Here is a 17,956-nt window from a genome sequence, read left to right as displayed (position 1 = left end):
TTGTTTAAGAACTATCCCACATACCACAAAGTAGCTGTAAAGTTAAGAAGGCTGTTTTAGGAAACTTCTAGCATTCTTTTCACTAATCTGTGATCTGGTTTCTCAACTTAGTAGGTCTACAGACTTGAGATCATCAATTCAAATAGAAGTTTACCATGCTCAGTTGTCAAACAAGAACCTTCAGTTTTCTTTCAAACTCTCTTTTTTTCTAAATCCCACACATTTCTAAATTTCATATATTGAGTCACATGAAAATACTTTATTTAATTTTTTATACTATGTCATAATTACCAACTAAACAGTCCAAGGAATCATGTTAATGTGACTGCAATACAAATTTTTCTAATGACTTCTGCCCAGTTCAACTTTTTGCTCAATATTTCATAAGCATCGTGTTGTCCACAAGATCTTGGGCCGCTAACAATTTATCTTCTGGCTTCAGTAGGCATTTTCTCACATTCACAGCAATGGCTTCTAAGGCCCCTCTCTCAACTTTCCCAGTAGCATTTACAAAGTCATAGTCAGCAAGCATATATACTAATAATAGTTAAGGGATCATAATTCTTTGCTACCTGTAAATGGTACCACATCTGCAAGGGGAAATGTGTTTCTAAAGCTAGAAAATACAAATTAGGATAAAGATTTTTCCTTTTATCTTCTTGAAATAGAAGTCACCATCCATGTATTTGAGTTATTTGTGTATATACATATACACACACACACACACACACACACACACACACACATTCACTCTAGAATTGTGAAGTTGCTGCCACAGCTAGAAATGTGAAATATCTGTGTCAAAAATTTTATCACAGCAACTCTTCCTTTGAGATTTTCAGAGCATTGAATATAATTTATAGATATTTCCAGACATAGAACACAAATAATGCTGTCAAGAAAATTGCCTCTAAGAATGGTGCAGCAAAAATGTTACTGTCAGAAAAACAATGAATTCTTCAATGGTAACTTCTATAATACATTCCTGAAAGTGTAGGAATAACACTACATAAATATTCTTATCTGAACAACCTGAGAAGACATGCATAAGCATAAACTGTATTTATAGCTTTAAAAACTGCACTACATGAAGTCCTGAAAAATATTCCTTTTGATTTTTTAAATCCATGGAGTCTCGCTGCTAGCCAAAGAATAAAACAAAAAGTGGAAGATGCAAAGACACACAACTAGGAACTTTTTGAAACAAACCTAAATGTAGTCCATCATCATAAAATGGTTTTAATTTTTTTTTTTTTAATTTTTGGCTGTGTTGGGTCTTCGTTGCTGTGCACGGGCTTTCTCTAGTTGCAGCGAGCAGGGGCTACTCTTTCTTGTGGTGCGCAGGCTTCTCATTGCAATGGCTTCTCTTGTTATGGAGCATGGGCTCTAGGCGCGAGGGCTTCAGTAGTTGCAGCACACAGGTTCAGTAGTTGTGGCTCACAGGCTCTAGAGCGCAGGCTCAGTAGTTGTGGCACACAGACTTAGTTGCTCCGCAGCATGTGGGATCTTCCCAGACCAGGGCTCAAACCCGTGTCCCCTGCATTGGCAGGCGGATTCTTAATCACTGCGCCACCAGGGAAGCCCTGTAAAGGGGTTTTTAAAGGGAGCTGGGAGGCCATTAAGGAGGTGGACCTTACATACGCCCTCACCTGGTGGAACCATGAAATTTTGAACTGGACCAAACCACAAATACTCCGAGGACTCTGCAAGAATACCTGCAACTTGTCACAGGAACAAACTTACCTCCTTCTAGTGATAGCCTTAGCACTCAGTCATGTTTAGCCAAGACTAGCTTCTGCCTCCAGCTCCAATCAAAATTCTTTGTAATGTAAACCTTCCTTCTTTGCCTTTAAAAACCCATGACTTTTCCTCTAGGACACTGTTTGGGTTACTATCCAAACTTGTGTGCCCTGAATTGCAATTCTTTGATCCCAAATAAACACTTTTCACTTGTTTATTGCCTCCTAGGTTTATTTAGGTTGACAGAATCATGGCTAGCCTGTATAACAAATGCTACAGAAATAGAAGACATTACCACTTCTTCCTCGTTCTGTCTTGGACTACTAGCAATTCAGTAGGCATGTCATGAAGACACCCAAGCAGACTGTTGAGAGGCCCACATCAGGAGGAACTAAGGTGTACCACTGTTAGCCAGGACCAACTTGTCAACCACTTGAGGAAACCACTTTGGAAGCAAATCCTCCAGCCCCCAGTAAGACTTTATATGAAGGCAGCCCTGGCTTACATCTTGACTGCAACCTCATGAAAAGTTCCAAGCAAGGATCATCCAACTAAGCTGTTTCTGAATATCTGACGTATAGAAACTATAAGATAATAAATGTTTATTGTTTAAAGAGCCATGGTTTTGAAGTCATTTGTTATGCAGCAATAAATAATACACTGACTTTCTCAACCTGATAGGTAGATGTCTTACTATTACCAGGCTGTTGCCCCAGAATCATATCCCTGCTCCTCCCTCAAATGGAAACTAACTGCTCTTATCTGAAGGAGGAACTAACTGCTCTTATCTGAAGGAGGAGGCTGCAAAAAGAAAAACAAGAACTGGTTAGAACCAGCTAGGCCCAAGATGGCAGGAGACCTGACCTCCAGAGGACCTTGAGCTTCCTTATAGGATCACTGTAATACATTAGCATGCTAAGTGGCACACCCACCAGCACCATGACAGTTGACAGTTGACAGTTGCCATGACAACAACCAGAAGAACACATACAAGGACTGAAAAGGAGTACTGCCTCAGTTCCAGGTCCAAACCACACTCCTGTTCTCAGATAAGTCATGAATATCCCTCCCTCTCTTTACTCAATTCCCTCCCTTTCACCTCAATCCTCCTATATATACAGTGTCTCAGTCAGGTTGAGAAGTTGATTTGCGAACTAAGTTCCCACTTCTCCATTCTTTGGCCATTGAATAAAGCTTGCGCTATTACAGTCTTAGCATCAATTTTATTATCGGTTGTGCAAATTCAAGCAAAAACAGAACTTCCCCTGCTGAGACAAGGGGTCTTGGCCTGGGCTAGGACCCTGGTGCGGTCCAGGCAACCAAATCAATAACAAATTCTACCTACTCACACAAGACATCTGCATCTTGGTGAGACTGGAAGAAACTGATTCTTTGCTTTACAAGTTAATAAACTCAACTTCTTCAGGTTACCCCAAAATAATGAGTCCCTAGATTCATGCCCACTTGACACCAAACTCACAACAGCATTATTCTTAACCCAAAATATCAATTTAATAATTTATAATGAGAAGTGGACCAGCTGTTGCTTAGAATGTTAGGTACATTCAAGAGGCCAAATTAAAATCTGATGGTTGTTTTATGGGGCTAGAATTAGAAAAATGATTGTTGGATATTCTTACAGAATAGGTCTAAAAACTATGGGAGCTGAATTTTTAAATCCTTTTTCCTTTCTAGAATATTTCTTTCAAAAGAAATTGTCACTAGAAACAGAGTACCTTGCAAAACATAATAGGCTCCAGGGGTCTTTAAAGTAATCAATGCTAGAACTATAACAGTTATTAAGGAACTCTAAAAACACTAAAGTAAGTTTTCCAGGAGAGTATTTATACTCTCCCATAAAACATCTCTTCATTTTATGATAGAAACACCCTGCTGACTGGCTACAGCCACACCAGCATGCTTCTGGGTTGAAGGTACCACTGGAGCCCATCTTCAAAGCCCCCAAGTGTCCTATCCCTCTGAATGTTTCTCCCCCATACAAAGGTAAAACCAGACTCAGGTAAACCCAACCAGGAAAGTTTCTTTGCCTTCGCTTTTCATTTACTTCCTCCTTCCCCTTCCTCAATCAAATTCTTATCTCAGCTCCTTTTTCCTCCAGAGAGCTAATTCATTTAATGTCTGATAATCTATATAATGTATCATCCTTCCCAGCGGGTTTGCATTTTACCAGGTAAAATGCCTGTCTAGATATATTTCAGGCTTCAGGGCCTCTGATAAGGTCATGATTTTTTAAACTTCAGTATGTATATGAATCATTAAGAGCTTATTTAAAATGCTATTCCCGGACACAGGAGGGAGGAGATATGGGAGCATGTGTGTGTGTGTGGCTGATTCACTTTGTTGTGGAGCGGAAGCTAGCACACCATTCTGAAGCAATTATACCCCAGTAAAGATGTTACAAAAAAAAAAATGCTATTCCCCAGTCTCACTCCTACAGATTTTTAATCCATAAATTTAAGGTAGGACCCAGAAACCTGCACTTAGAGTAAATAACCTCCCCCCACCCTCTATGATGTTTATGTAAGCAATCTGAAGACCACTCTTTGAGGAAGTGTTACAAAGGAAGATATTTTGGGACTAAGGAACTCTAGATTATCAAAACCACTGGCAACTATAGCTGCCTCCCTCTTTCTTCAACCAGTATCAGCATCTCCTTATAGTTATTTCATTTCCTAACCAGTTACAATTATCCTGCTGCTCGCCCTGCAAATCCAGACCTATAAGTGTCCACGTTGTATGCCAACAGGCATACAAATTGCACCTTGATTCATATGGACTTCATGTTAAAGTCAGGCTCATGTTCTCAAGCTCTGAGAGTTGTTCTAGTGACGTAATTGATAAATGCCATGACTCTTGGCTTGAGGCTCTTTCCTATTATGTCCTTTCAGCACTTGCCTGCCCTCTGGGGTTTCCAAACTCCACAAACTGTCAGTCTCTGATGACCACAGACCTCGTTCTGATGATCTGGAGCCTTGACGCTGACCCTCCTGAGCCCCTACTTTTCCAGGGACCACTCACATCTTTTAAAATCTGGACACGTGGGGATGGAATCCAGAAACACACGTTTAATAAGTTCCCTAGGTGTACACTAAGTGTAAATATCATTGGTATTAATCAATTTCTCAAAATTGCCTAATGATAAAAAGCACCGGGACACTGAAAAATAGTTTGCTAGACCTCCCTCACCATCTGGTGATTCTGACTGGGGAGGGGGTGAGCTTTATTCTTAACAAGTATTCCAGGCTAATTCTAATAACTGGGCAATTTGAGAAACCTTGGCCTAAAATAACAATGTAAGATTTTAACATCAGGATATCTTTACAAGTTCAGTTATATTATGCTGAACATTAAACCTAGGAGCATGAAAGCTAGCTGGTATTAGAAAGGTAATCCTCAGAAGATAACCAATAGCTTAACAAGAAGACTTGCTTTTATATTTCATCTCTCACATGCAAATGTGTTAAGTGGTAACGAAGGAATTTTCAAGTAATACTAGAATCCTTAAAAACTCATGTTGCAAGAGTGAGATTTTTCAGTTCCCTTTTAAAAGATGAATTACTTTAGGGGAGTTTCCCGCATGAACACATCAAAAATACACCTGGAGCAAAAAATATATGTAGAGCAATCCTCACTGAAAACAAACTGGAGACTGGCAGAAAGACTCGTACAACCAATGCCGTAAGAAAAATCCACACAAAGTCTGATAGGAAGGGAAGAGAAGCGATAAGTTTGGGACCTGAGCCACTGGGAGGGGACAGAGAAGAAGAGGGGATTACACAGGCTTAGAGATCCTCCCTGGAAGGTGAGTGGAGTGAACCACATATTGTGCACCCCAGCTCTAGGGTCCAACACTGGGAGGCCGAGTCCCCTTAGCTGGTTTGAAAACCAGTGGGACTGACAAACAGAGCTGTAAGAAACCTAGATTCTGCTCATGAAAAGCAAGCACACACTTGATTACTCCTGAAACAAGGCAGAGGAAGCAGATTGAAACTGCCCGGGACTCTGGCTCAGTTTCCTGTAACCAACCCAGTACATGCCCCAGACTGAGCCGAGCACCTGCCCTGGCTCCTCTGGCTCCATGGTGTAGCTCCACACTAGGGCAAAGACTGCTGCAGCCAAGGTGAGTGTGCGGTTATGGGGGATGGAGCTGGCTCCCACCTGGAATGACAGCTGAACAGTATAAGGGCGGCTATTATTAGCACTTGCAGAGACAGCAAATCAGGGGTAGTCCAGAAAGGTGACTGATGACAGGACCACGCCAGCATGCACCCCAGTCCACACCAAGCACCTGCTCTAAAAACCTCTTGCTCAGTACTGTTCCCCACTGGGATGAAGGTGTCAATGCTGGGAAAGGGAAGAATACACACTTAGAGAAGAGAACCAGCTCAGACCCAAACCTCAGGGCTTCTGCTCCAGCAGCTGGGGACCTAACCCTGCCCCTGATAGAGTGATGTTGGCCACTAAGCAGAGGAGAAGCCCCAGCTTACACCTGGCTCTGGCTCTAACCCCTTCACTTCCAGCCCCACCTCCTACCAAGGAGATAGGTGCAAGCACACCCTGTGGGAAGGTGCAACTCATGCTTACTTCAGATCCAGCTCTCCCACCAAAGCCACTGGGCACATGTAGACTGTATAGGAATGCTACTACAAAAGGACACCCCTTCAAAACCAGGATAGGTAGCTGTTTCACATAAATTCATAGAGACAGAGAAAGTTAAGCAAAATGAGAAGACAGAAATTTGCTTCAAATGAAAGAACAAGAAAAAAAACCTGAAAAACAACTAATAAAAGAGAGATAAATAATTTACTACGTAAAGAGTACAAAGCATTAGTAATAAGAATGCTAACTGATCTTGGGAAAGGAACAGATGAGCACAGTGAGAATTTTAACAAGGAACTAGAAAATATAAAAACAACCAGGCAGAACTGAAGAATACAGTAACTGAAATGAAAAACACACTAGGAGGAATTAACAGCAGACTAGGTGATACTAAAGAATGCATAAGTGACCTGGAAGATAGAACAAGGGAAATCACCAATCAGAAGAGCAAAAAGAAAAACAAATTAAAAAAAATAGAACAGTTTAATGGGCCTCTGGGACAACATCAAGCATACCAACATTCACATCACCTCTTCTCCAAGAAGAGAAGACAAAGAGAAAGGAGTTCAAAATGTATTTGATGAAATTACGGCTGAAACTTCTTGAAACAGAAGAAGGAAACAGATATTCAGGTACAGGAAGCACAGACAGTCCCAAACAAGATGAACCCATACAGACTCACACCAAGACATATCAAGTAAAGAAAATAAAAGCAAAAATAAACAAATGGGACCTGATTAAACTTAAAAGCTTTTGCATAGAAAAAGAAACCATCAATAAAATGAAAAGACAACATACTGAATGGGAGAAAATATTTACAAATGATATGACTGATAAGGGTTTAATATTCAAAATATAAAACAGTTCATACAACTCAACATCAAAAAAACAAACAACCCAATTTAAAAATGGCTGAAGGAGAGACCATCAAGATGAAGGAAGAGTAAGACGTGGAGATCACCTTCCCTCCCATAAATACATCAGAAGTACATCTACATATGGAACAACTCCTACAGAACAGCTACTGAACGCTGGCAGAAGACCTCAGACTTACCAAAAGGCAAGAAACTCCAGACGTACCTGCATAGGGCAAAAGAAAAAAGAAAAAACAGAGACAAAAGAATAGGGACGGGACCTGCACCAGTGGGAGGGAGCTGTGAAGGAGGAAAGGTTTCCACACAGTAGAAGCCCCTTCGCGGGCAGAGACCGTGGGTGGCGGGGGGGGGAAGCTTCGGAGCCGCGGAGGAGAGCGCAGCAACAGGGGTGCGGAGGGCAAAGCAGAGAGATTCCCGCACAGAGGATCGGTGCCGATCAGCACTCACCAGCCTGAGAGGCTTGTCTGCTCACCCTCCTGGACGGGTGGGGGCTGGGAGCTGAGGCTCGGGCTTCGGAGGTCAGATCCCAGGGAGAGGACTGGGGTTGGCTGCATGAACACAGCCTGAAGGGGGCTAGTGCGCCACAGATAGCCAAGAGGGAGTCTGGGAAAAAGTCTGGAGCTGCCCAAGAGGCAAGAGACCATTATTTCAGGGTGCACGAGGAGAGGGGATTCAGAGCACCGCCTAAATGAGCTCCAGAGACGGGCGCAAACCGCGGCTATCAGTGCGGACACCAGAGACGGGCATGAAATGCTAAGGCTGCTGCTGCAGCCACCAAGAAGCCTGTGTGCTATCCACACCTGTCACTATCCACACCTCCCAGGAGCCTGTGCAGCTCGCCACTGCCAGGGTCCTGTGATCCAGGGACAACTTCCCTGGGAGAATACACAATGTGCCTCAGGCTGTTGCAACATCACGCTGGCCTCTGCCACTGCAGGTTTGCCCCTCATTCGGTACCCCTCCCTTCCCCAAGGCCTGAGTGAGCCAGAGCCGCCGAATCAGCTGCTCCTTTAACCCTGTCCTGTCTGAGCGAAGAACAGACACCCTCAGGCGACCTACACGCAGAGGCGGGGCCAAATCCAAATCTGAACCCCAGGAGCTGTGCGAAGAGAGAAAGAGAAATCTCTCCTACCAGCCTCAGGAGCAGCGGATTAAATCTCCGCAATCAACTTGATGTACCCTGCATCTGTGGAATAACTGAATAGACAAGGAATCATCCCAAAATTGAGGCAGTGGACTCTGGGAGCAATGATATATATTTATTTTTCCTTTTTCTCTTTTTGTGAGTGTGTATGTGTATGATTTTGTCTGTATAGCTTTGCTTTTACCATTTGTCCTAGGGTTCTCTCTGTCTTTTTTTTTTAGTATAGTTTTAGCACTTGTTATCATTGGTGGATTTGTTTTTTGGTTTGGTTGCTCTCTTCTTTCTTTCTTTATTACTTTTTAATTTTTCAATCTTTAATAATTATTTTTTATTTTAATAACTTTATTTTCTTTTTTTCTTTCTTTCTTTCTTTTTTTCTCCCTTTCCTTCTGAGCCGTGTGCCTGACAGGGTCTTGGTGCTCCGGCCAGGTGTCAGGCCTGTGCCTCTGAGGTGGGAGAGCCAAATTCAGGACATTGGTCCACCAGAGACCTCCCAGCTCCATGTGATATTAAACGGAGAAAGCTCTCCCAGAGATCTCCATCTCAACACCAAGACCCAGCTCCACTCAACGACCAGCAAGCTACACTGCTGGACACCCTATGCCAAACGACTAGCAAGACAGGAACACAGCCCCACCTATTAGCAGAGAGGCTGCCTAAAATCATAATAAGGTCACAGACATCCCAAAACACACCACCAGACGCAGTTCTGCCCACCAGAAAGACAAGATCCAGCCTCATCCACCAGAACACAGACCATATCCAGCCTCATCCACCAGAACACTAGTCCCCTCCATCAGGAGGGCTACACAACACACTGAACCAACCTTAGCCACTGGGGGCAGACACCAAAAACAATGGGAACTACGAACCTGCAGCCTGTGAAAAGGAGACCCCAAACACAGTTAGGTCAGCAAAATGAAAAGACAGAGAAACACACAGCAGATGAAGGAGCAAGGTAAAAACCCAACAGACCAAAGAAACGAAGAGGAAATAGGCAGTCTACCTGAAAAAGAATTCAGAGTAATGATAGTAAAGATGATCCAAAATCTTGGAAATAGAATGGAGAAAATACAAGAAACGTTTAACAAGGACCTAGAACTAAAGAGCAAATAAACAATGATAAACAACACAGTGAATGAAATTAAAAATTCTCTAGAAGGAATCAATAGCAGAATAACTGAGGCAGAAGAACAGAGAAGTGACCTGGAAGATAAAATAGTGGAAATAACTACCCCAGAGCAGAATAAAGAAAAAAGAATGAAAAGAATTGAGAACAGTCTTAGAGAGCTCTGGGACAACATTAAATGCACCAACATTCAAATTATAGTTTAATTAAGTTTTATTAAGTTTAATGGATAATAAGACTTGGCAGCACCCTAAAACCTGATCCAGCATCCTTGTAGCTACCTTGGTGCTTTACAGATTTCACTTTGATACCAGATATCATTAGTGATCATATATTTCAAGGCTGGGTAAAAAGGGGAAACAATGAAAGGAGAAGCAGGTATCATTTGCAAATGAAGTTCATCTTTCTGGAAGCAGGACCACCAATAGTCTATGACTAGCAGAAAAATCTGAGCTTCTTTAATGGTACTGTATTGCCATCTAGAGGCACAGTAACATGCCTATGACATGCAAGATGGTTAAAATTGTTAAAACTGAAAATCTAAAACAAATGCAAGTACAATTAAGGTAAAATAGAAAACGGGAAATTCTAGAGTAGTAATCTTTTCAAAGAACTCCTACCTCAATAGGAAATAGGCTTCTGAATCAAAAATAAGGCAAGGGTGTTTCAAAGTAAAAGATATGTGTTTTCCCAGAATCTGAAATGTAAAAGTAAGTGAATTTACTATGGAACTTATAGCAGTGCAAAGATCAAGATATAAATGGGTAAACTGAGAGATTGCGATTAACATATATACACTAATATGTATAAAATAGATAACTAATAAGAACATGCTGTATAAAAAATAAACACATTTTTTAAAAAGATATAAATGGGTAAAAATAAATTGGGGGAGGGGACAGTAAAAGGAAAAGTTTGCTGGGAATTATTAATCACTAATCATTAATCACTTGAATAGCAAAAGATAGTCCAGAATTTTGCAGAGGCAATGAAGGTTACTCAGTTTTCAATAACAAGTAGCTAATTTGCTAAAATTATGAATCATTTTCATTTTAAAACACTATTTGTAAAACTGATCTTCAACAGAATTTCATTTAACATAAAACAATATTATAAACTATAACCAGGGGCTTCCCTGGTGGTGCAGTGATTGAGAGCCCGCCTGCCAATGCAGGGGACGTGGGTTTGAGCCCTGGTCCAGGAAGATCCCACATGACGCAGAGTAACTGGGCCTGTGCGCCACAGCTGCTGAGCCTGCGCTCTGGAGCCTGCGAGCCACAACTACTGAGCCCACGTGCCACAACTACAGAAGCCCATGTGCCTAGAGCCCATGCTCTGCAACAAGAAAAGTCACTGCAATGAGAAGCCCGCGCACCACAACAAAGAGTAACCCCCGCTTGCTGCAAACAGAGAAAGCCCGCGAGAAGCACTGAAGACCCAGTGCAGCCAAAAATAAATAAATAAATTTATTTTTAAAAAAAGAAAAAGTATAACCAGGACTCCTGATCATCCCAAAGAAATAATGTATTCAAATATTGATATTTATTGCCCAAAGTTGAAAGCCCCTGATCCTCCTTTTGACCAGAGTTCTGAGTTTGGGTTCCACTCAACTGTAATAGCTCCCGTGTCAGAATTAGGAGGTTTAGGAAAACAGAAGGTAAGTGTCACCTGGATGTCATTTGAGGTCTCTCTGATCTCTGAAATGTATAAGAACTGTTTCACGCTCCTATTCCAGGTCTAAAGGGAAGGCTACTGCCTCCTCAGGATTTCTTAGAATTTCCAGGGGCTCATAATCTCAAACTGCCTTGCACTCAATTTCCTATTGAACTCTCTAACGCATTCAAATCTCACCTCCCCAATCATTCCCTGATTTGGAATAAGCTTTTTCCTTAATTTCATAAAACACCACTACCACCAGGGAGGGCCATACTTAATCAAAGGTTTGGAGGACAAAACCACAAAGCTAATAAACTGGGACTTCCCTGGTGGTCCAATGGTTACGACTCCCCGCTTCTAATGCAGGTGGCACAGGTTCGACCCCTGCTCGGGGAACTAAGATCCCACATCCAGGGCAGCACAGCCAAAAATTAAAAAAAGAATAAATAAACAGAAGAAGAACTACAATCCTGCAGCCGGTGGAACAAAAACCACATCCACAGAAGGACAGACAAGATGAAAAGGCAGAGGGCTATGTACCAGATGAAGGAACAAGATAAAACCCCCAAAAAACAACTAAATGAAGTGGAGATAGGCAACCTTCCAGAAAAAGAATTCAGAATAATGAGAGTGAAGATGATCCAGGACCTCAGAAAAAGAATGGAGGTAGAGATCGAGAAGATGCAAGAAATGTTTAACAAAGATATAAAAGAATTAAAGAACAAACAACCAGAGATGAACAACACAATAACTGGAATTAAAAATACACTAGAAGGAATCAATAGCAGAATAACTGAAGCAGAAGAATGGAGAAGTGACCTGGAAGACAGAAAGGTGGAAGTTCACTGCTGCAGAACAGAATAAAGAAAAAAGAATGAAAAGAAATGAAGACAGCCTAAGAGACCTCTGGGAAAACATTAAACGCAACAACATTGGCATTATAGGGATCCCAGAAGGAGAAGAGAGAGAGAGAGGACCGGAGAAAATATTTGAAGAGATTATAGTCGAAAACTTCCCTAATATGGGAAAGGAAATAGCCACCCAAGTCCAGGAAGTGGAGAGAGTCCCATACATGATAAACCCAAGGAGAACCACACTGAGACACATAGTAATCAAATTGGCAAAAATTAAAGACAAAGAAAAATTTTTGAAAGCAGCAAGGGAAAAATGACAAATAACATACAAGGGAACTCCCATAAGGTTAACAGCTGATTTCTTAGCAGAAACTCTACAAGCCAGAAGGGAGTGGCATGATATACTTAGAGTGATGAAAGGGAAGAACCTACAACCAAGATTACTCTACCGGGGAAGGATCTCATTCAGATTCGATGGAGAAATCAAAAGTTTTACAGACAAGCAAAAGCAAAACCAGCTCTACAACAAATGCTAATGGAACATCTCTAAGTGGGAAACACAAGAGAAGAAAAGGACCTACAAAAACAAACCCAAAACAATTTTAAAAATGGTCATAGGAACATACATATCGATAATTACCTTAAATGTAAATGGATTAAATGATCCAACCAAAAGACACAGGCTTGCTGAATGGATACGAAAACAAGACACATATATAGGCTGCCTAGAAGAGACCCACTTCAGACCTAGGGACACATTCAGACTGAAAGTGAGGGGATGGAAAAAGATACTCCATGCAAATGGAAATCAAAACAAAGCTGGAGTAGCAATACTCATATCAGATAAAATAGACTTTAAAATAAAGAATGTTACAAGAGACAAGGAAGGACACTACATAATGATCAAGGAATCAATCCAAGAAGAAGATATAACAATTATAAATATATATGTACCCAACATAGGAGCACCTCAATACATAAGGCAACTGCTAACAGCTATAAAAGAGGAAATAGACAGTAACACAATTAGAGTGGGGGGCTTTAACACCGTACTTACACCAATGGACAGATCATCCAGGCAGAAAATTAATAAGGAAACACAAGTTTTAAATGATACAATAGACCAGATAGATTTAATTGATATTTATAGGACATTCCATCCAAAAACAGAAGATTACACTTTCTTCTCAAGTGCGCATGGAACATTCTCCAGGATAGATCACATCTTGGGTCACAAATCAAGCCTCAGTAAATTTAAGAAAATTGAAATCATATCAAGCATCTTTTCTGACCACAGCGCTATGAGATTAGAAATCAATTACAGGGAAAAAAACATAAAAAACACGAACACATGGAGGCTAAAAAATACGTTACTAAATAACCCAGAGATCACTGAGGAAATCAAAGAGGAAATTTAAAAAAAAACCTAGAGACAAATTACAATGAAAACACGATGATCCAAAACCTATGGGATGTGGCAAAAGCAGTTGTAAGAGGGAAGTTTATGACTATAAAACCTACCTCAAGAAACAAGAAAAATCTCAAATAAACAATCTAACCTTACACCTAAAGGAACTAGAGAAAAAAGAACAAACAAAGCCCAAAGTTAGCAGAGGAAAGAAATCATAGAGATCAGAGCAGAAATAAATTAAATAGATACAAAGAAAACAATAGCAAAGATCAATAAAATTATAAGCTGGTTCTTTAAGAAGATAAACAAAATTGATAAACCATTAGCCAGACTCATCAAGAAAAAGAGGGAAAGGACTCAAATCAATAAAATTAGAAATGAAAAAGGAGAAGTTACAACAGACACTGCAAAAATACAAAGCACCCTAAGAGACTACTACAAGCAACTCTATGCCAATAAAATGGACAACCTGGAAGAAATGGACAAATTCTTAGAAAGGTATAACTTCCCAAGACTGAACCAGGAAGATATAGAAAATATGAACAGACCAATCACAAGTAATGAAATTGACACTGTGATTAAAAATCTTCCAACAAACAAAAGTCCAGGATCAGATGGCTTCACAGGTGAATTCTATCAAACATTTAGAGAAGAGTTAAACCCAACCTTCTCAAACTATTCCAAAAAATTGCAGAGGAAGGAACATTCCCAAACTCATTCTATGAGGCCACCATCACCCTGATACCAAAACCAAAGATACTAGAAAAAAAGAAAATTACAGACCAATATCATTCATGAATATACATGCAAAAATCCTCAACAAAATACTAGCAAACAGAATCCAACAACACATTAAAAGCATCATACACCATGATCAAGTGGGGTTTATACTAGGAATGCAAGCATTCTTCAATATACGCAAATCAACAATGTGATACACCATACTAACAAACTGAAGAATAAAAACCACATGATCATCTCAATAGATGCAGAAAAAGCTTTTGACAAAATTCAACAGCAATTTATGATAAAAACCATCCAGAAAGTGGGCATAGAGAAAACCTACCTCAACATAATAAAGGCCATATACGACAAACCCACAGCAAACGTCATTCTCAATGGTGAAAAACTGAAAGCATTTCCTCTAAGATCAGGAACAAGACAAAGATGTCCACTCTCACCACTATTATTCAACATAGTTTTGGAAGTCCTAGACACGGCAATCAGAGAAGAAAAAGAAATAAAAGAAATACAAGTTGGAAAAGAAGTAAAACTGTCACTGTTTGCAGATGACATGATCCTATACATAGAGAATCCTAAAGATGCCACCAGAAAACTACTAGAGCTAATCAATGAATTTGGTAAAGTTGCAGGATACAAAATTAATGCACAGAAATCTCTTGCATTCCCATACACTAATGATGAAAAATATGAAAGAGAAATTAAGGAAACACTCCCATTTACCACTGCAACAAAAAGAATAAAATACCTGGAAATAAACCTACCTAGGGAGACAAAAGACCTGTATGCAGAAAACTATAAGACACTGTTGAAAGAAATTAAAGATGATACCAACTGATGGAGAGATATACCATGTTCTTGGATTGGAAGAATCAATACTGTGAAAATGACTGTACTACCCAAAGCAATCTACAGATTCAATGCAATCCCTATCAAATTACCAATGGCATTTTTTATAGAACTAGAACAAAAAAATCTTAGAATCTGTATGGAGACACAAAAGACCTCGAATAGCCAAAGCAGCCTTGAGGGAAAAAAAATGGAGCGGGAGGAATCAGACTCCCTGACTTCAGACTATACTACAAAGCTACAGTAATCAAGACAATATGGTACTGGCACAAAAACAGAAATATAGATCAATGGAACAGGATAGAAAGCACAGAGGCAAACCCACACACCTATGGCCAACTAATATATGACAAAGGAGGCAAGGGTATACAATGGAGAAAAGACAGTCTCTTCAATAAGTGGTGCTGGGAAAACTGGACAGCTACATGTAAAAGAATGAAATTAGAACACTCCCCAACACCATACACAAAAATAAACTCCAAATGGATTAAAGACCTAAATGTAAGACTAGACACTATAAAACTCTCAGAGGAAAACATAGGAAGAACACTCTATGACATAAATCACAGCAAGATCTTTTTTGACTCACCTCCTAGAGTAATGGAAATAAAAACAAAAATAAACAAATGGACCTAATGAAACTCAAAAGCTTTTGCAAAGAAAAGGAAACTACAAACAAGAGGAAAAGACAACCCTCAGAATGGGAGAAAATATTTGCAAATGACTCAATGGACAAAGGATTAATCCCCAAAATATATAAACAGCTCATGCAGCTCAATATTAAAAAAACAAACAACCCAATCCAAAAATGGGCAGAAGACCTAAATAGACATTTCTCCAAAGAGACATACAGATGGCCAAGAAGCACATGAAAAGCTGCTCAACATCACTAATTATTAGAGAAATGCAAATCAAAACTACAATGAAGTATCACCTCACACCAGTTAGAATGGGCATCATCAGAATATCTACAAACAACAAATGCTGGAGAGGGTATGGAGAAAAGGGAACCCTTTTGCACTGTTGGTGGGAACGTAAATTGATACAGCCACTATGGAGAACAGTATGGAGGTTCCTTAAAAAACTAAAAATAGAATTACCATATGACTCAGCAATCCCACTACTGGGCATATACCCAGAGAAAACCATAATTTAAAAAGACACATGCACCCCAATGTTCATTGCAGCACTATTTACAATAGCCAGGTCATGGAAGAAACCTAAATGCCCATTGACAGATGAATAGATAAGGAAGATGTGGTATGTATGTACAATGGAATATTACTCAGCCATGAAAAGGAATGAAATTGGGTCATTTGTAGAGACATGGATGAATCTAGAGACTGTCATACAGAGTGAAGTAAGTCAGAAAGAGAAAAACAAATATCGTATATTAACGCATACATATGTGGAACCTAGAAAAATGGTACAGATGAACCGGTTTGCAGGGCAGAAATTGAGACACAGATGTAGAGAACAAATGTATGGACACTAAGGGGGGAAAGCAGCGGGGTGTGTGTGTGTGATAAATTGGGCGATTGGGATTGACATGTATACACTGATGTGTATAAAATGGATGACTAATAAGAACCTGCTGTATAAAATAATAAATAAAATAAAATTCAAAAAAAGAATAAACAGAATAAAAGCCAACATTAAAAAAAAAGCTACTAAACTAACACTGATAGTAGATAATCCTGTTCAGTTAGTTGTAGTTATAAATAACTTTTTTTCTTCTGATGAATAGGAGTCAATTAACTCAACTTCCTTCTTGGCCCAAGAGCATGTTAGCAACCACCTTCTCTCATGTCTTCCAATTCCTTCATATGGTACTTTGGCAAAATATTATCTTACACTTGTAAAGTGCCATAGATTTTTCTAAGTGCTATTACAGGCCAATAAAGTGATCAAAAAAAGAGTTAATCAAAAGCTCTCAAACTGTTAAGAGGCATGGGAAGGTGAAGTGGTTGTTGAAATGTATCATGGAGTCAATTTTTTCTGGACATTTTATACCTTCCTACACTCTACTCAACCTTGATGTTGCTGTGTTTCAGCTTGTTTAACCTCTCAGGCACCACCACACTGCAGAGCAGGGAGCACAAGGAATTTCAAAGTCTTTCCAACATAACAGATGCCATGTTAAGCATGAATTAGTTATTCTAAGATTGAGAAAGTAAAGTTGATTATTTTAATGTAACTGATATATTAGTTAATTTTTAAAACCTGTAAGTCCCTTTAGATATTACACATATGTTCAGATTTTCCATTCAGGGCCTGGGTATCTGGGACAAACCCCAAGCATAAAGAGTTTTTTTTAAGCTGGGAAGAAGGTGGGGAGGTTAGCAGGATTCTGCTGTTTCTTATACCTTCAACTTCAAAATCAGTCACTCTTTTCTTGTTCTTCCTCCATTTTCCTCCTCCTTTGGTGGGAAGGGGGTAACTACAACTTATCTAGCATTTGTATTACCTAGTTTTAGTTGAAGGTATTGTAATGGACTAAATGTTTTTTGTCCTCCAAAATTCATGTGTTGAACCCTAATCCTCAATGTGATGGTATTAGGAGGTGGTACCTTTGGGGGTGATTAGGTTATAAGGATGGAGGCCTCAAACTGGATTAGTGCCTTTATAAAAGAAATCCCAGAAAGCTCTCTCACCCCTTCTAATGTGAGAACACAGCAAAAAGATAGCCATCTATGAGCCAGGAAGTGGGCCCTCACCAGAACTGAACCACACTGTCAGCCTGACTTCTGACTTGCAGCCTCTAGAACTGTGAGAAATAAATTGCTGTTGTTTATAAGCCACCCAGTCTATGGTACATTGTTATAGCAGCCTGAACTCACAAAGACAGGTTTTATCTCACAGTGTCTGTTCTTACCAAACAAAAATAATCTTTAGATGGGAGGCAGAACAAGGTGCAAGCAAGTTAGCATTCACCTT

Source organism: Phocoena phocoena, chromosome 2 (genome assembly GCF_963924675.1).
Source record: "Phocoena phocoena chromosome 2, mPhoPho1.1, whole genome shotgun sequence".
Taxonomy (NCBI): domain Eukaryota; kingdom Metazoa; phylum Chordata; class Mammalia; order Artiodactyla; family Phocoenidae; genus Phocoena; species Phocoena phocoena.
This window is presented reverse-complemented; position numbering follows the sequence as displayed.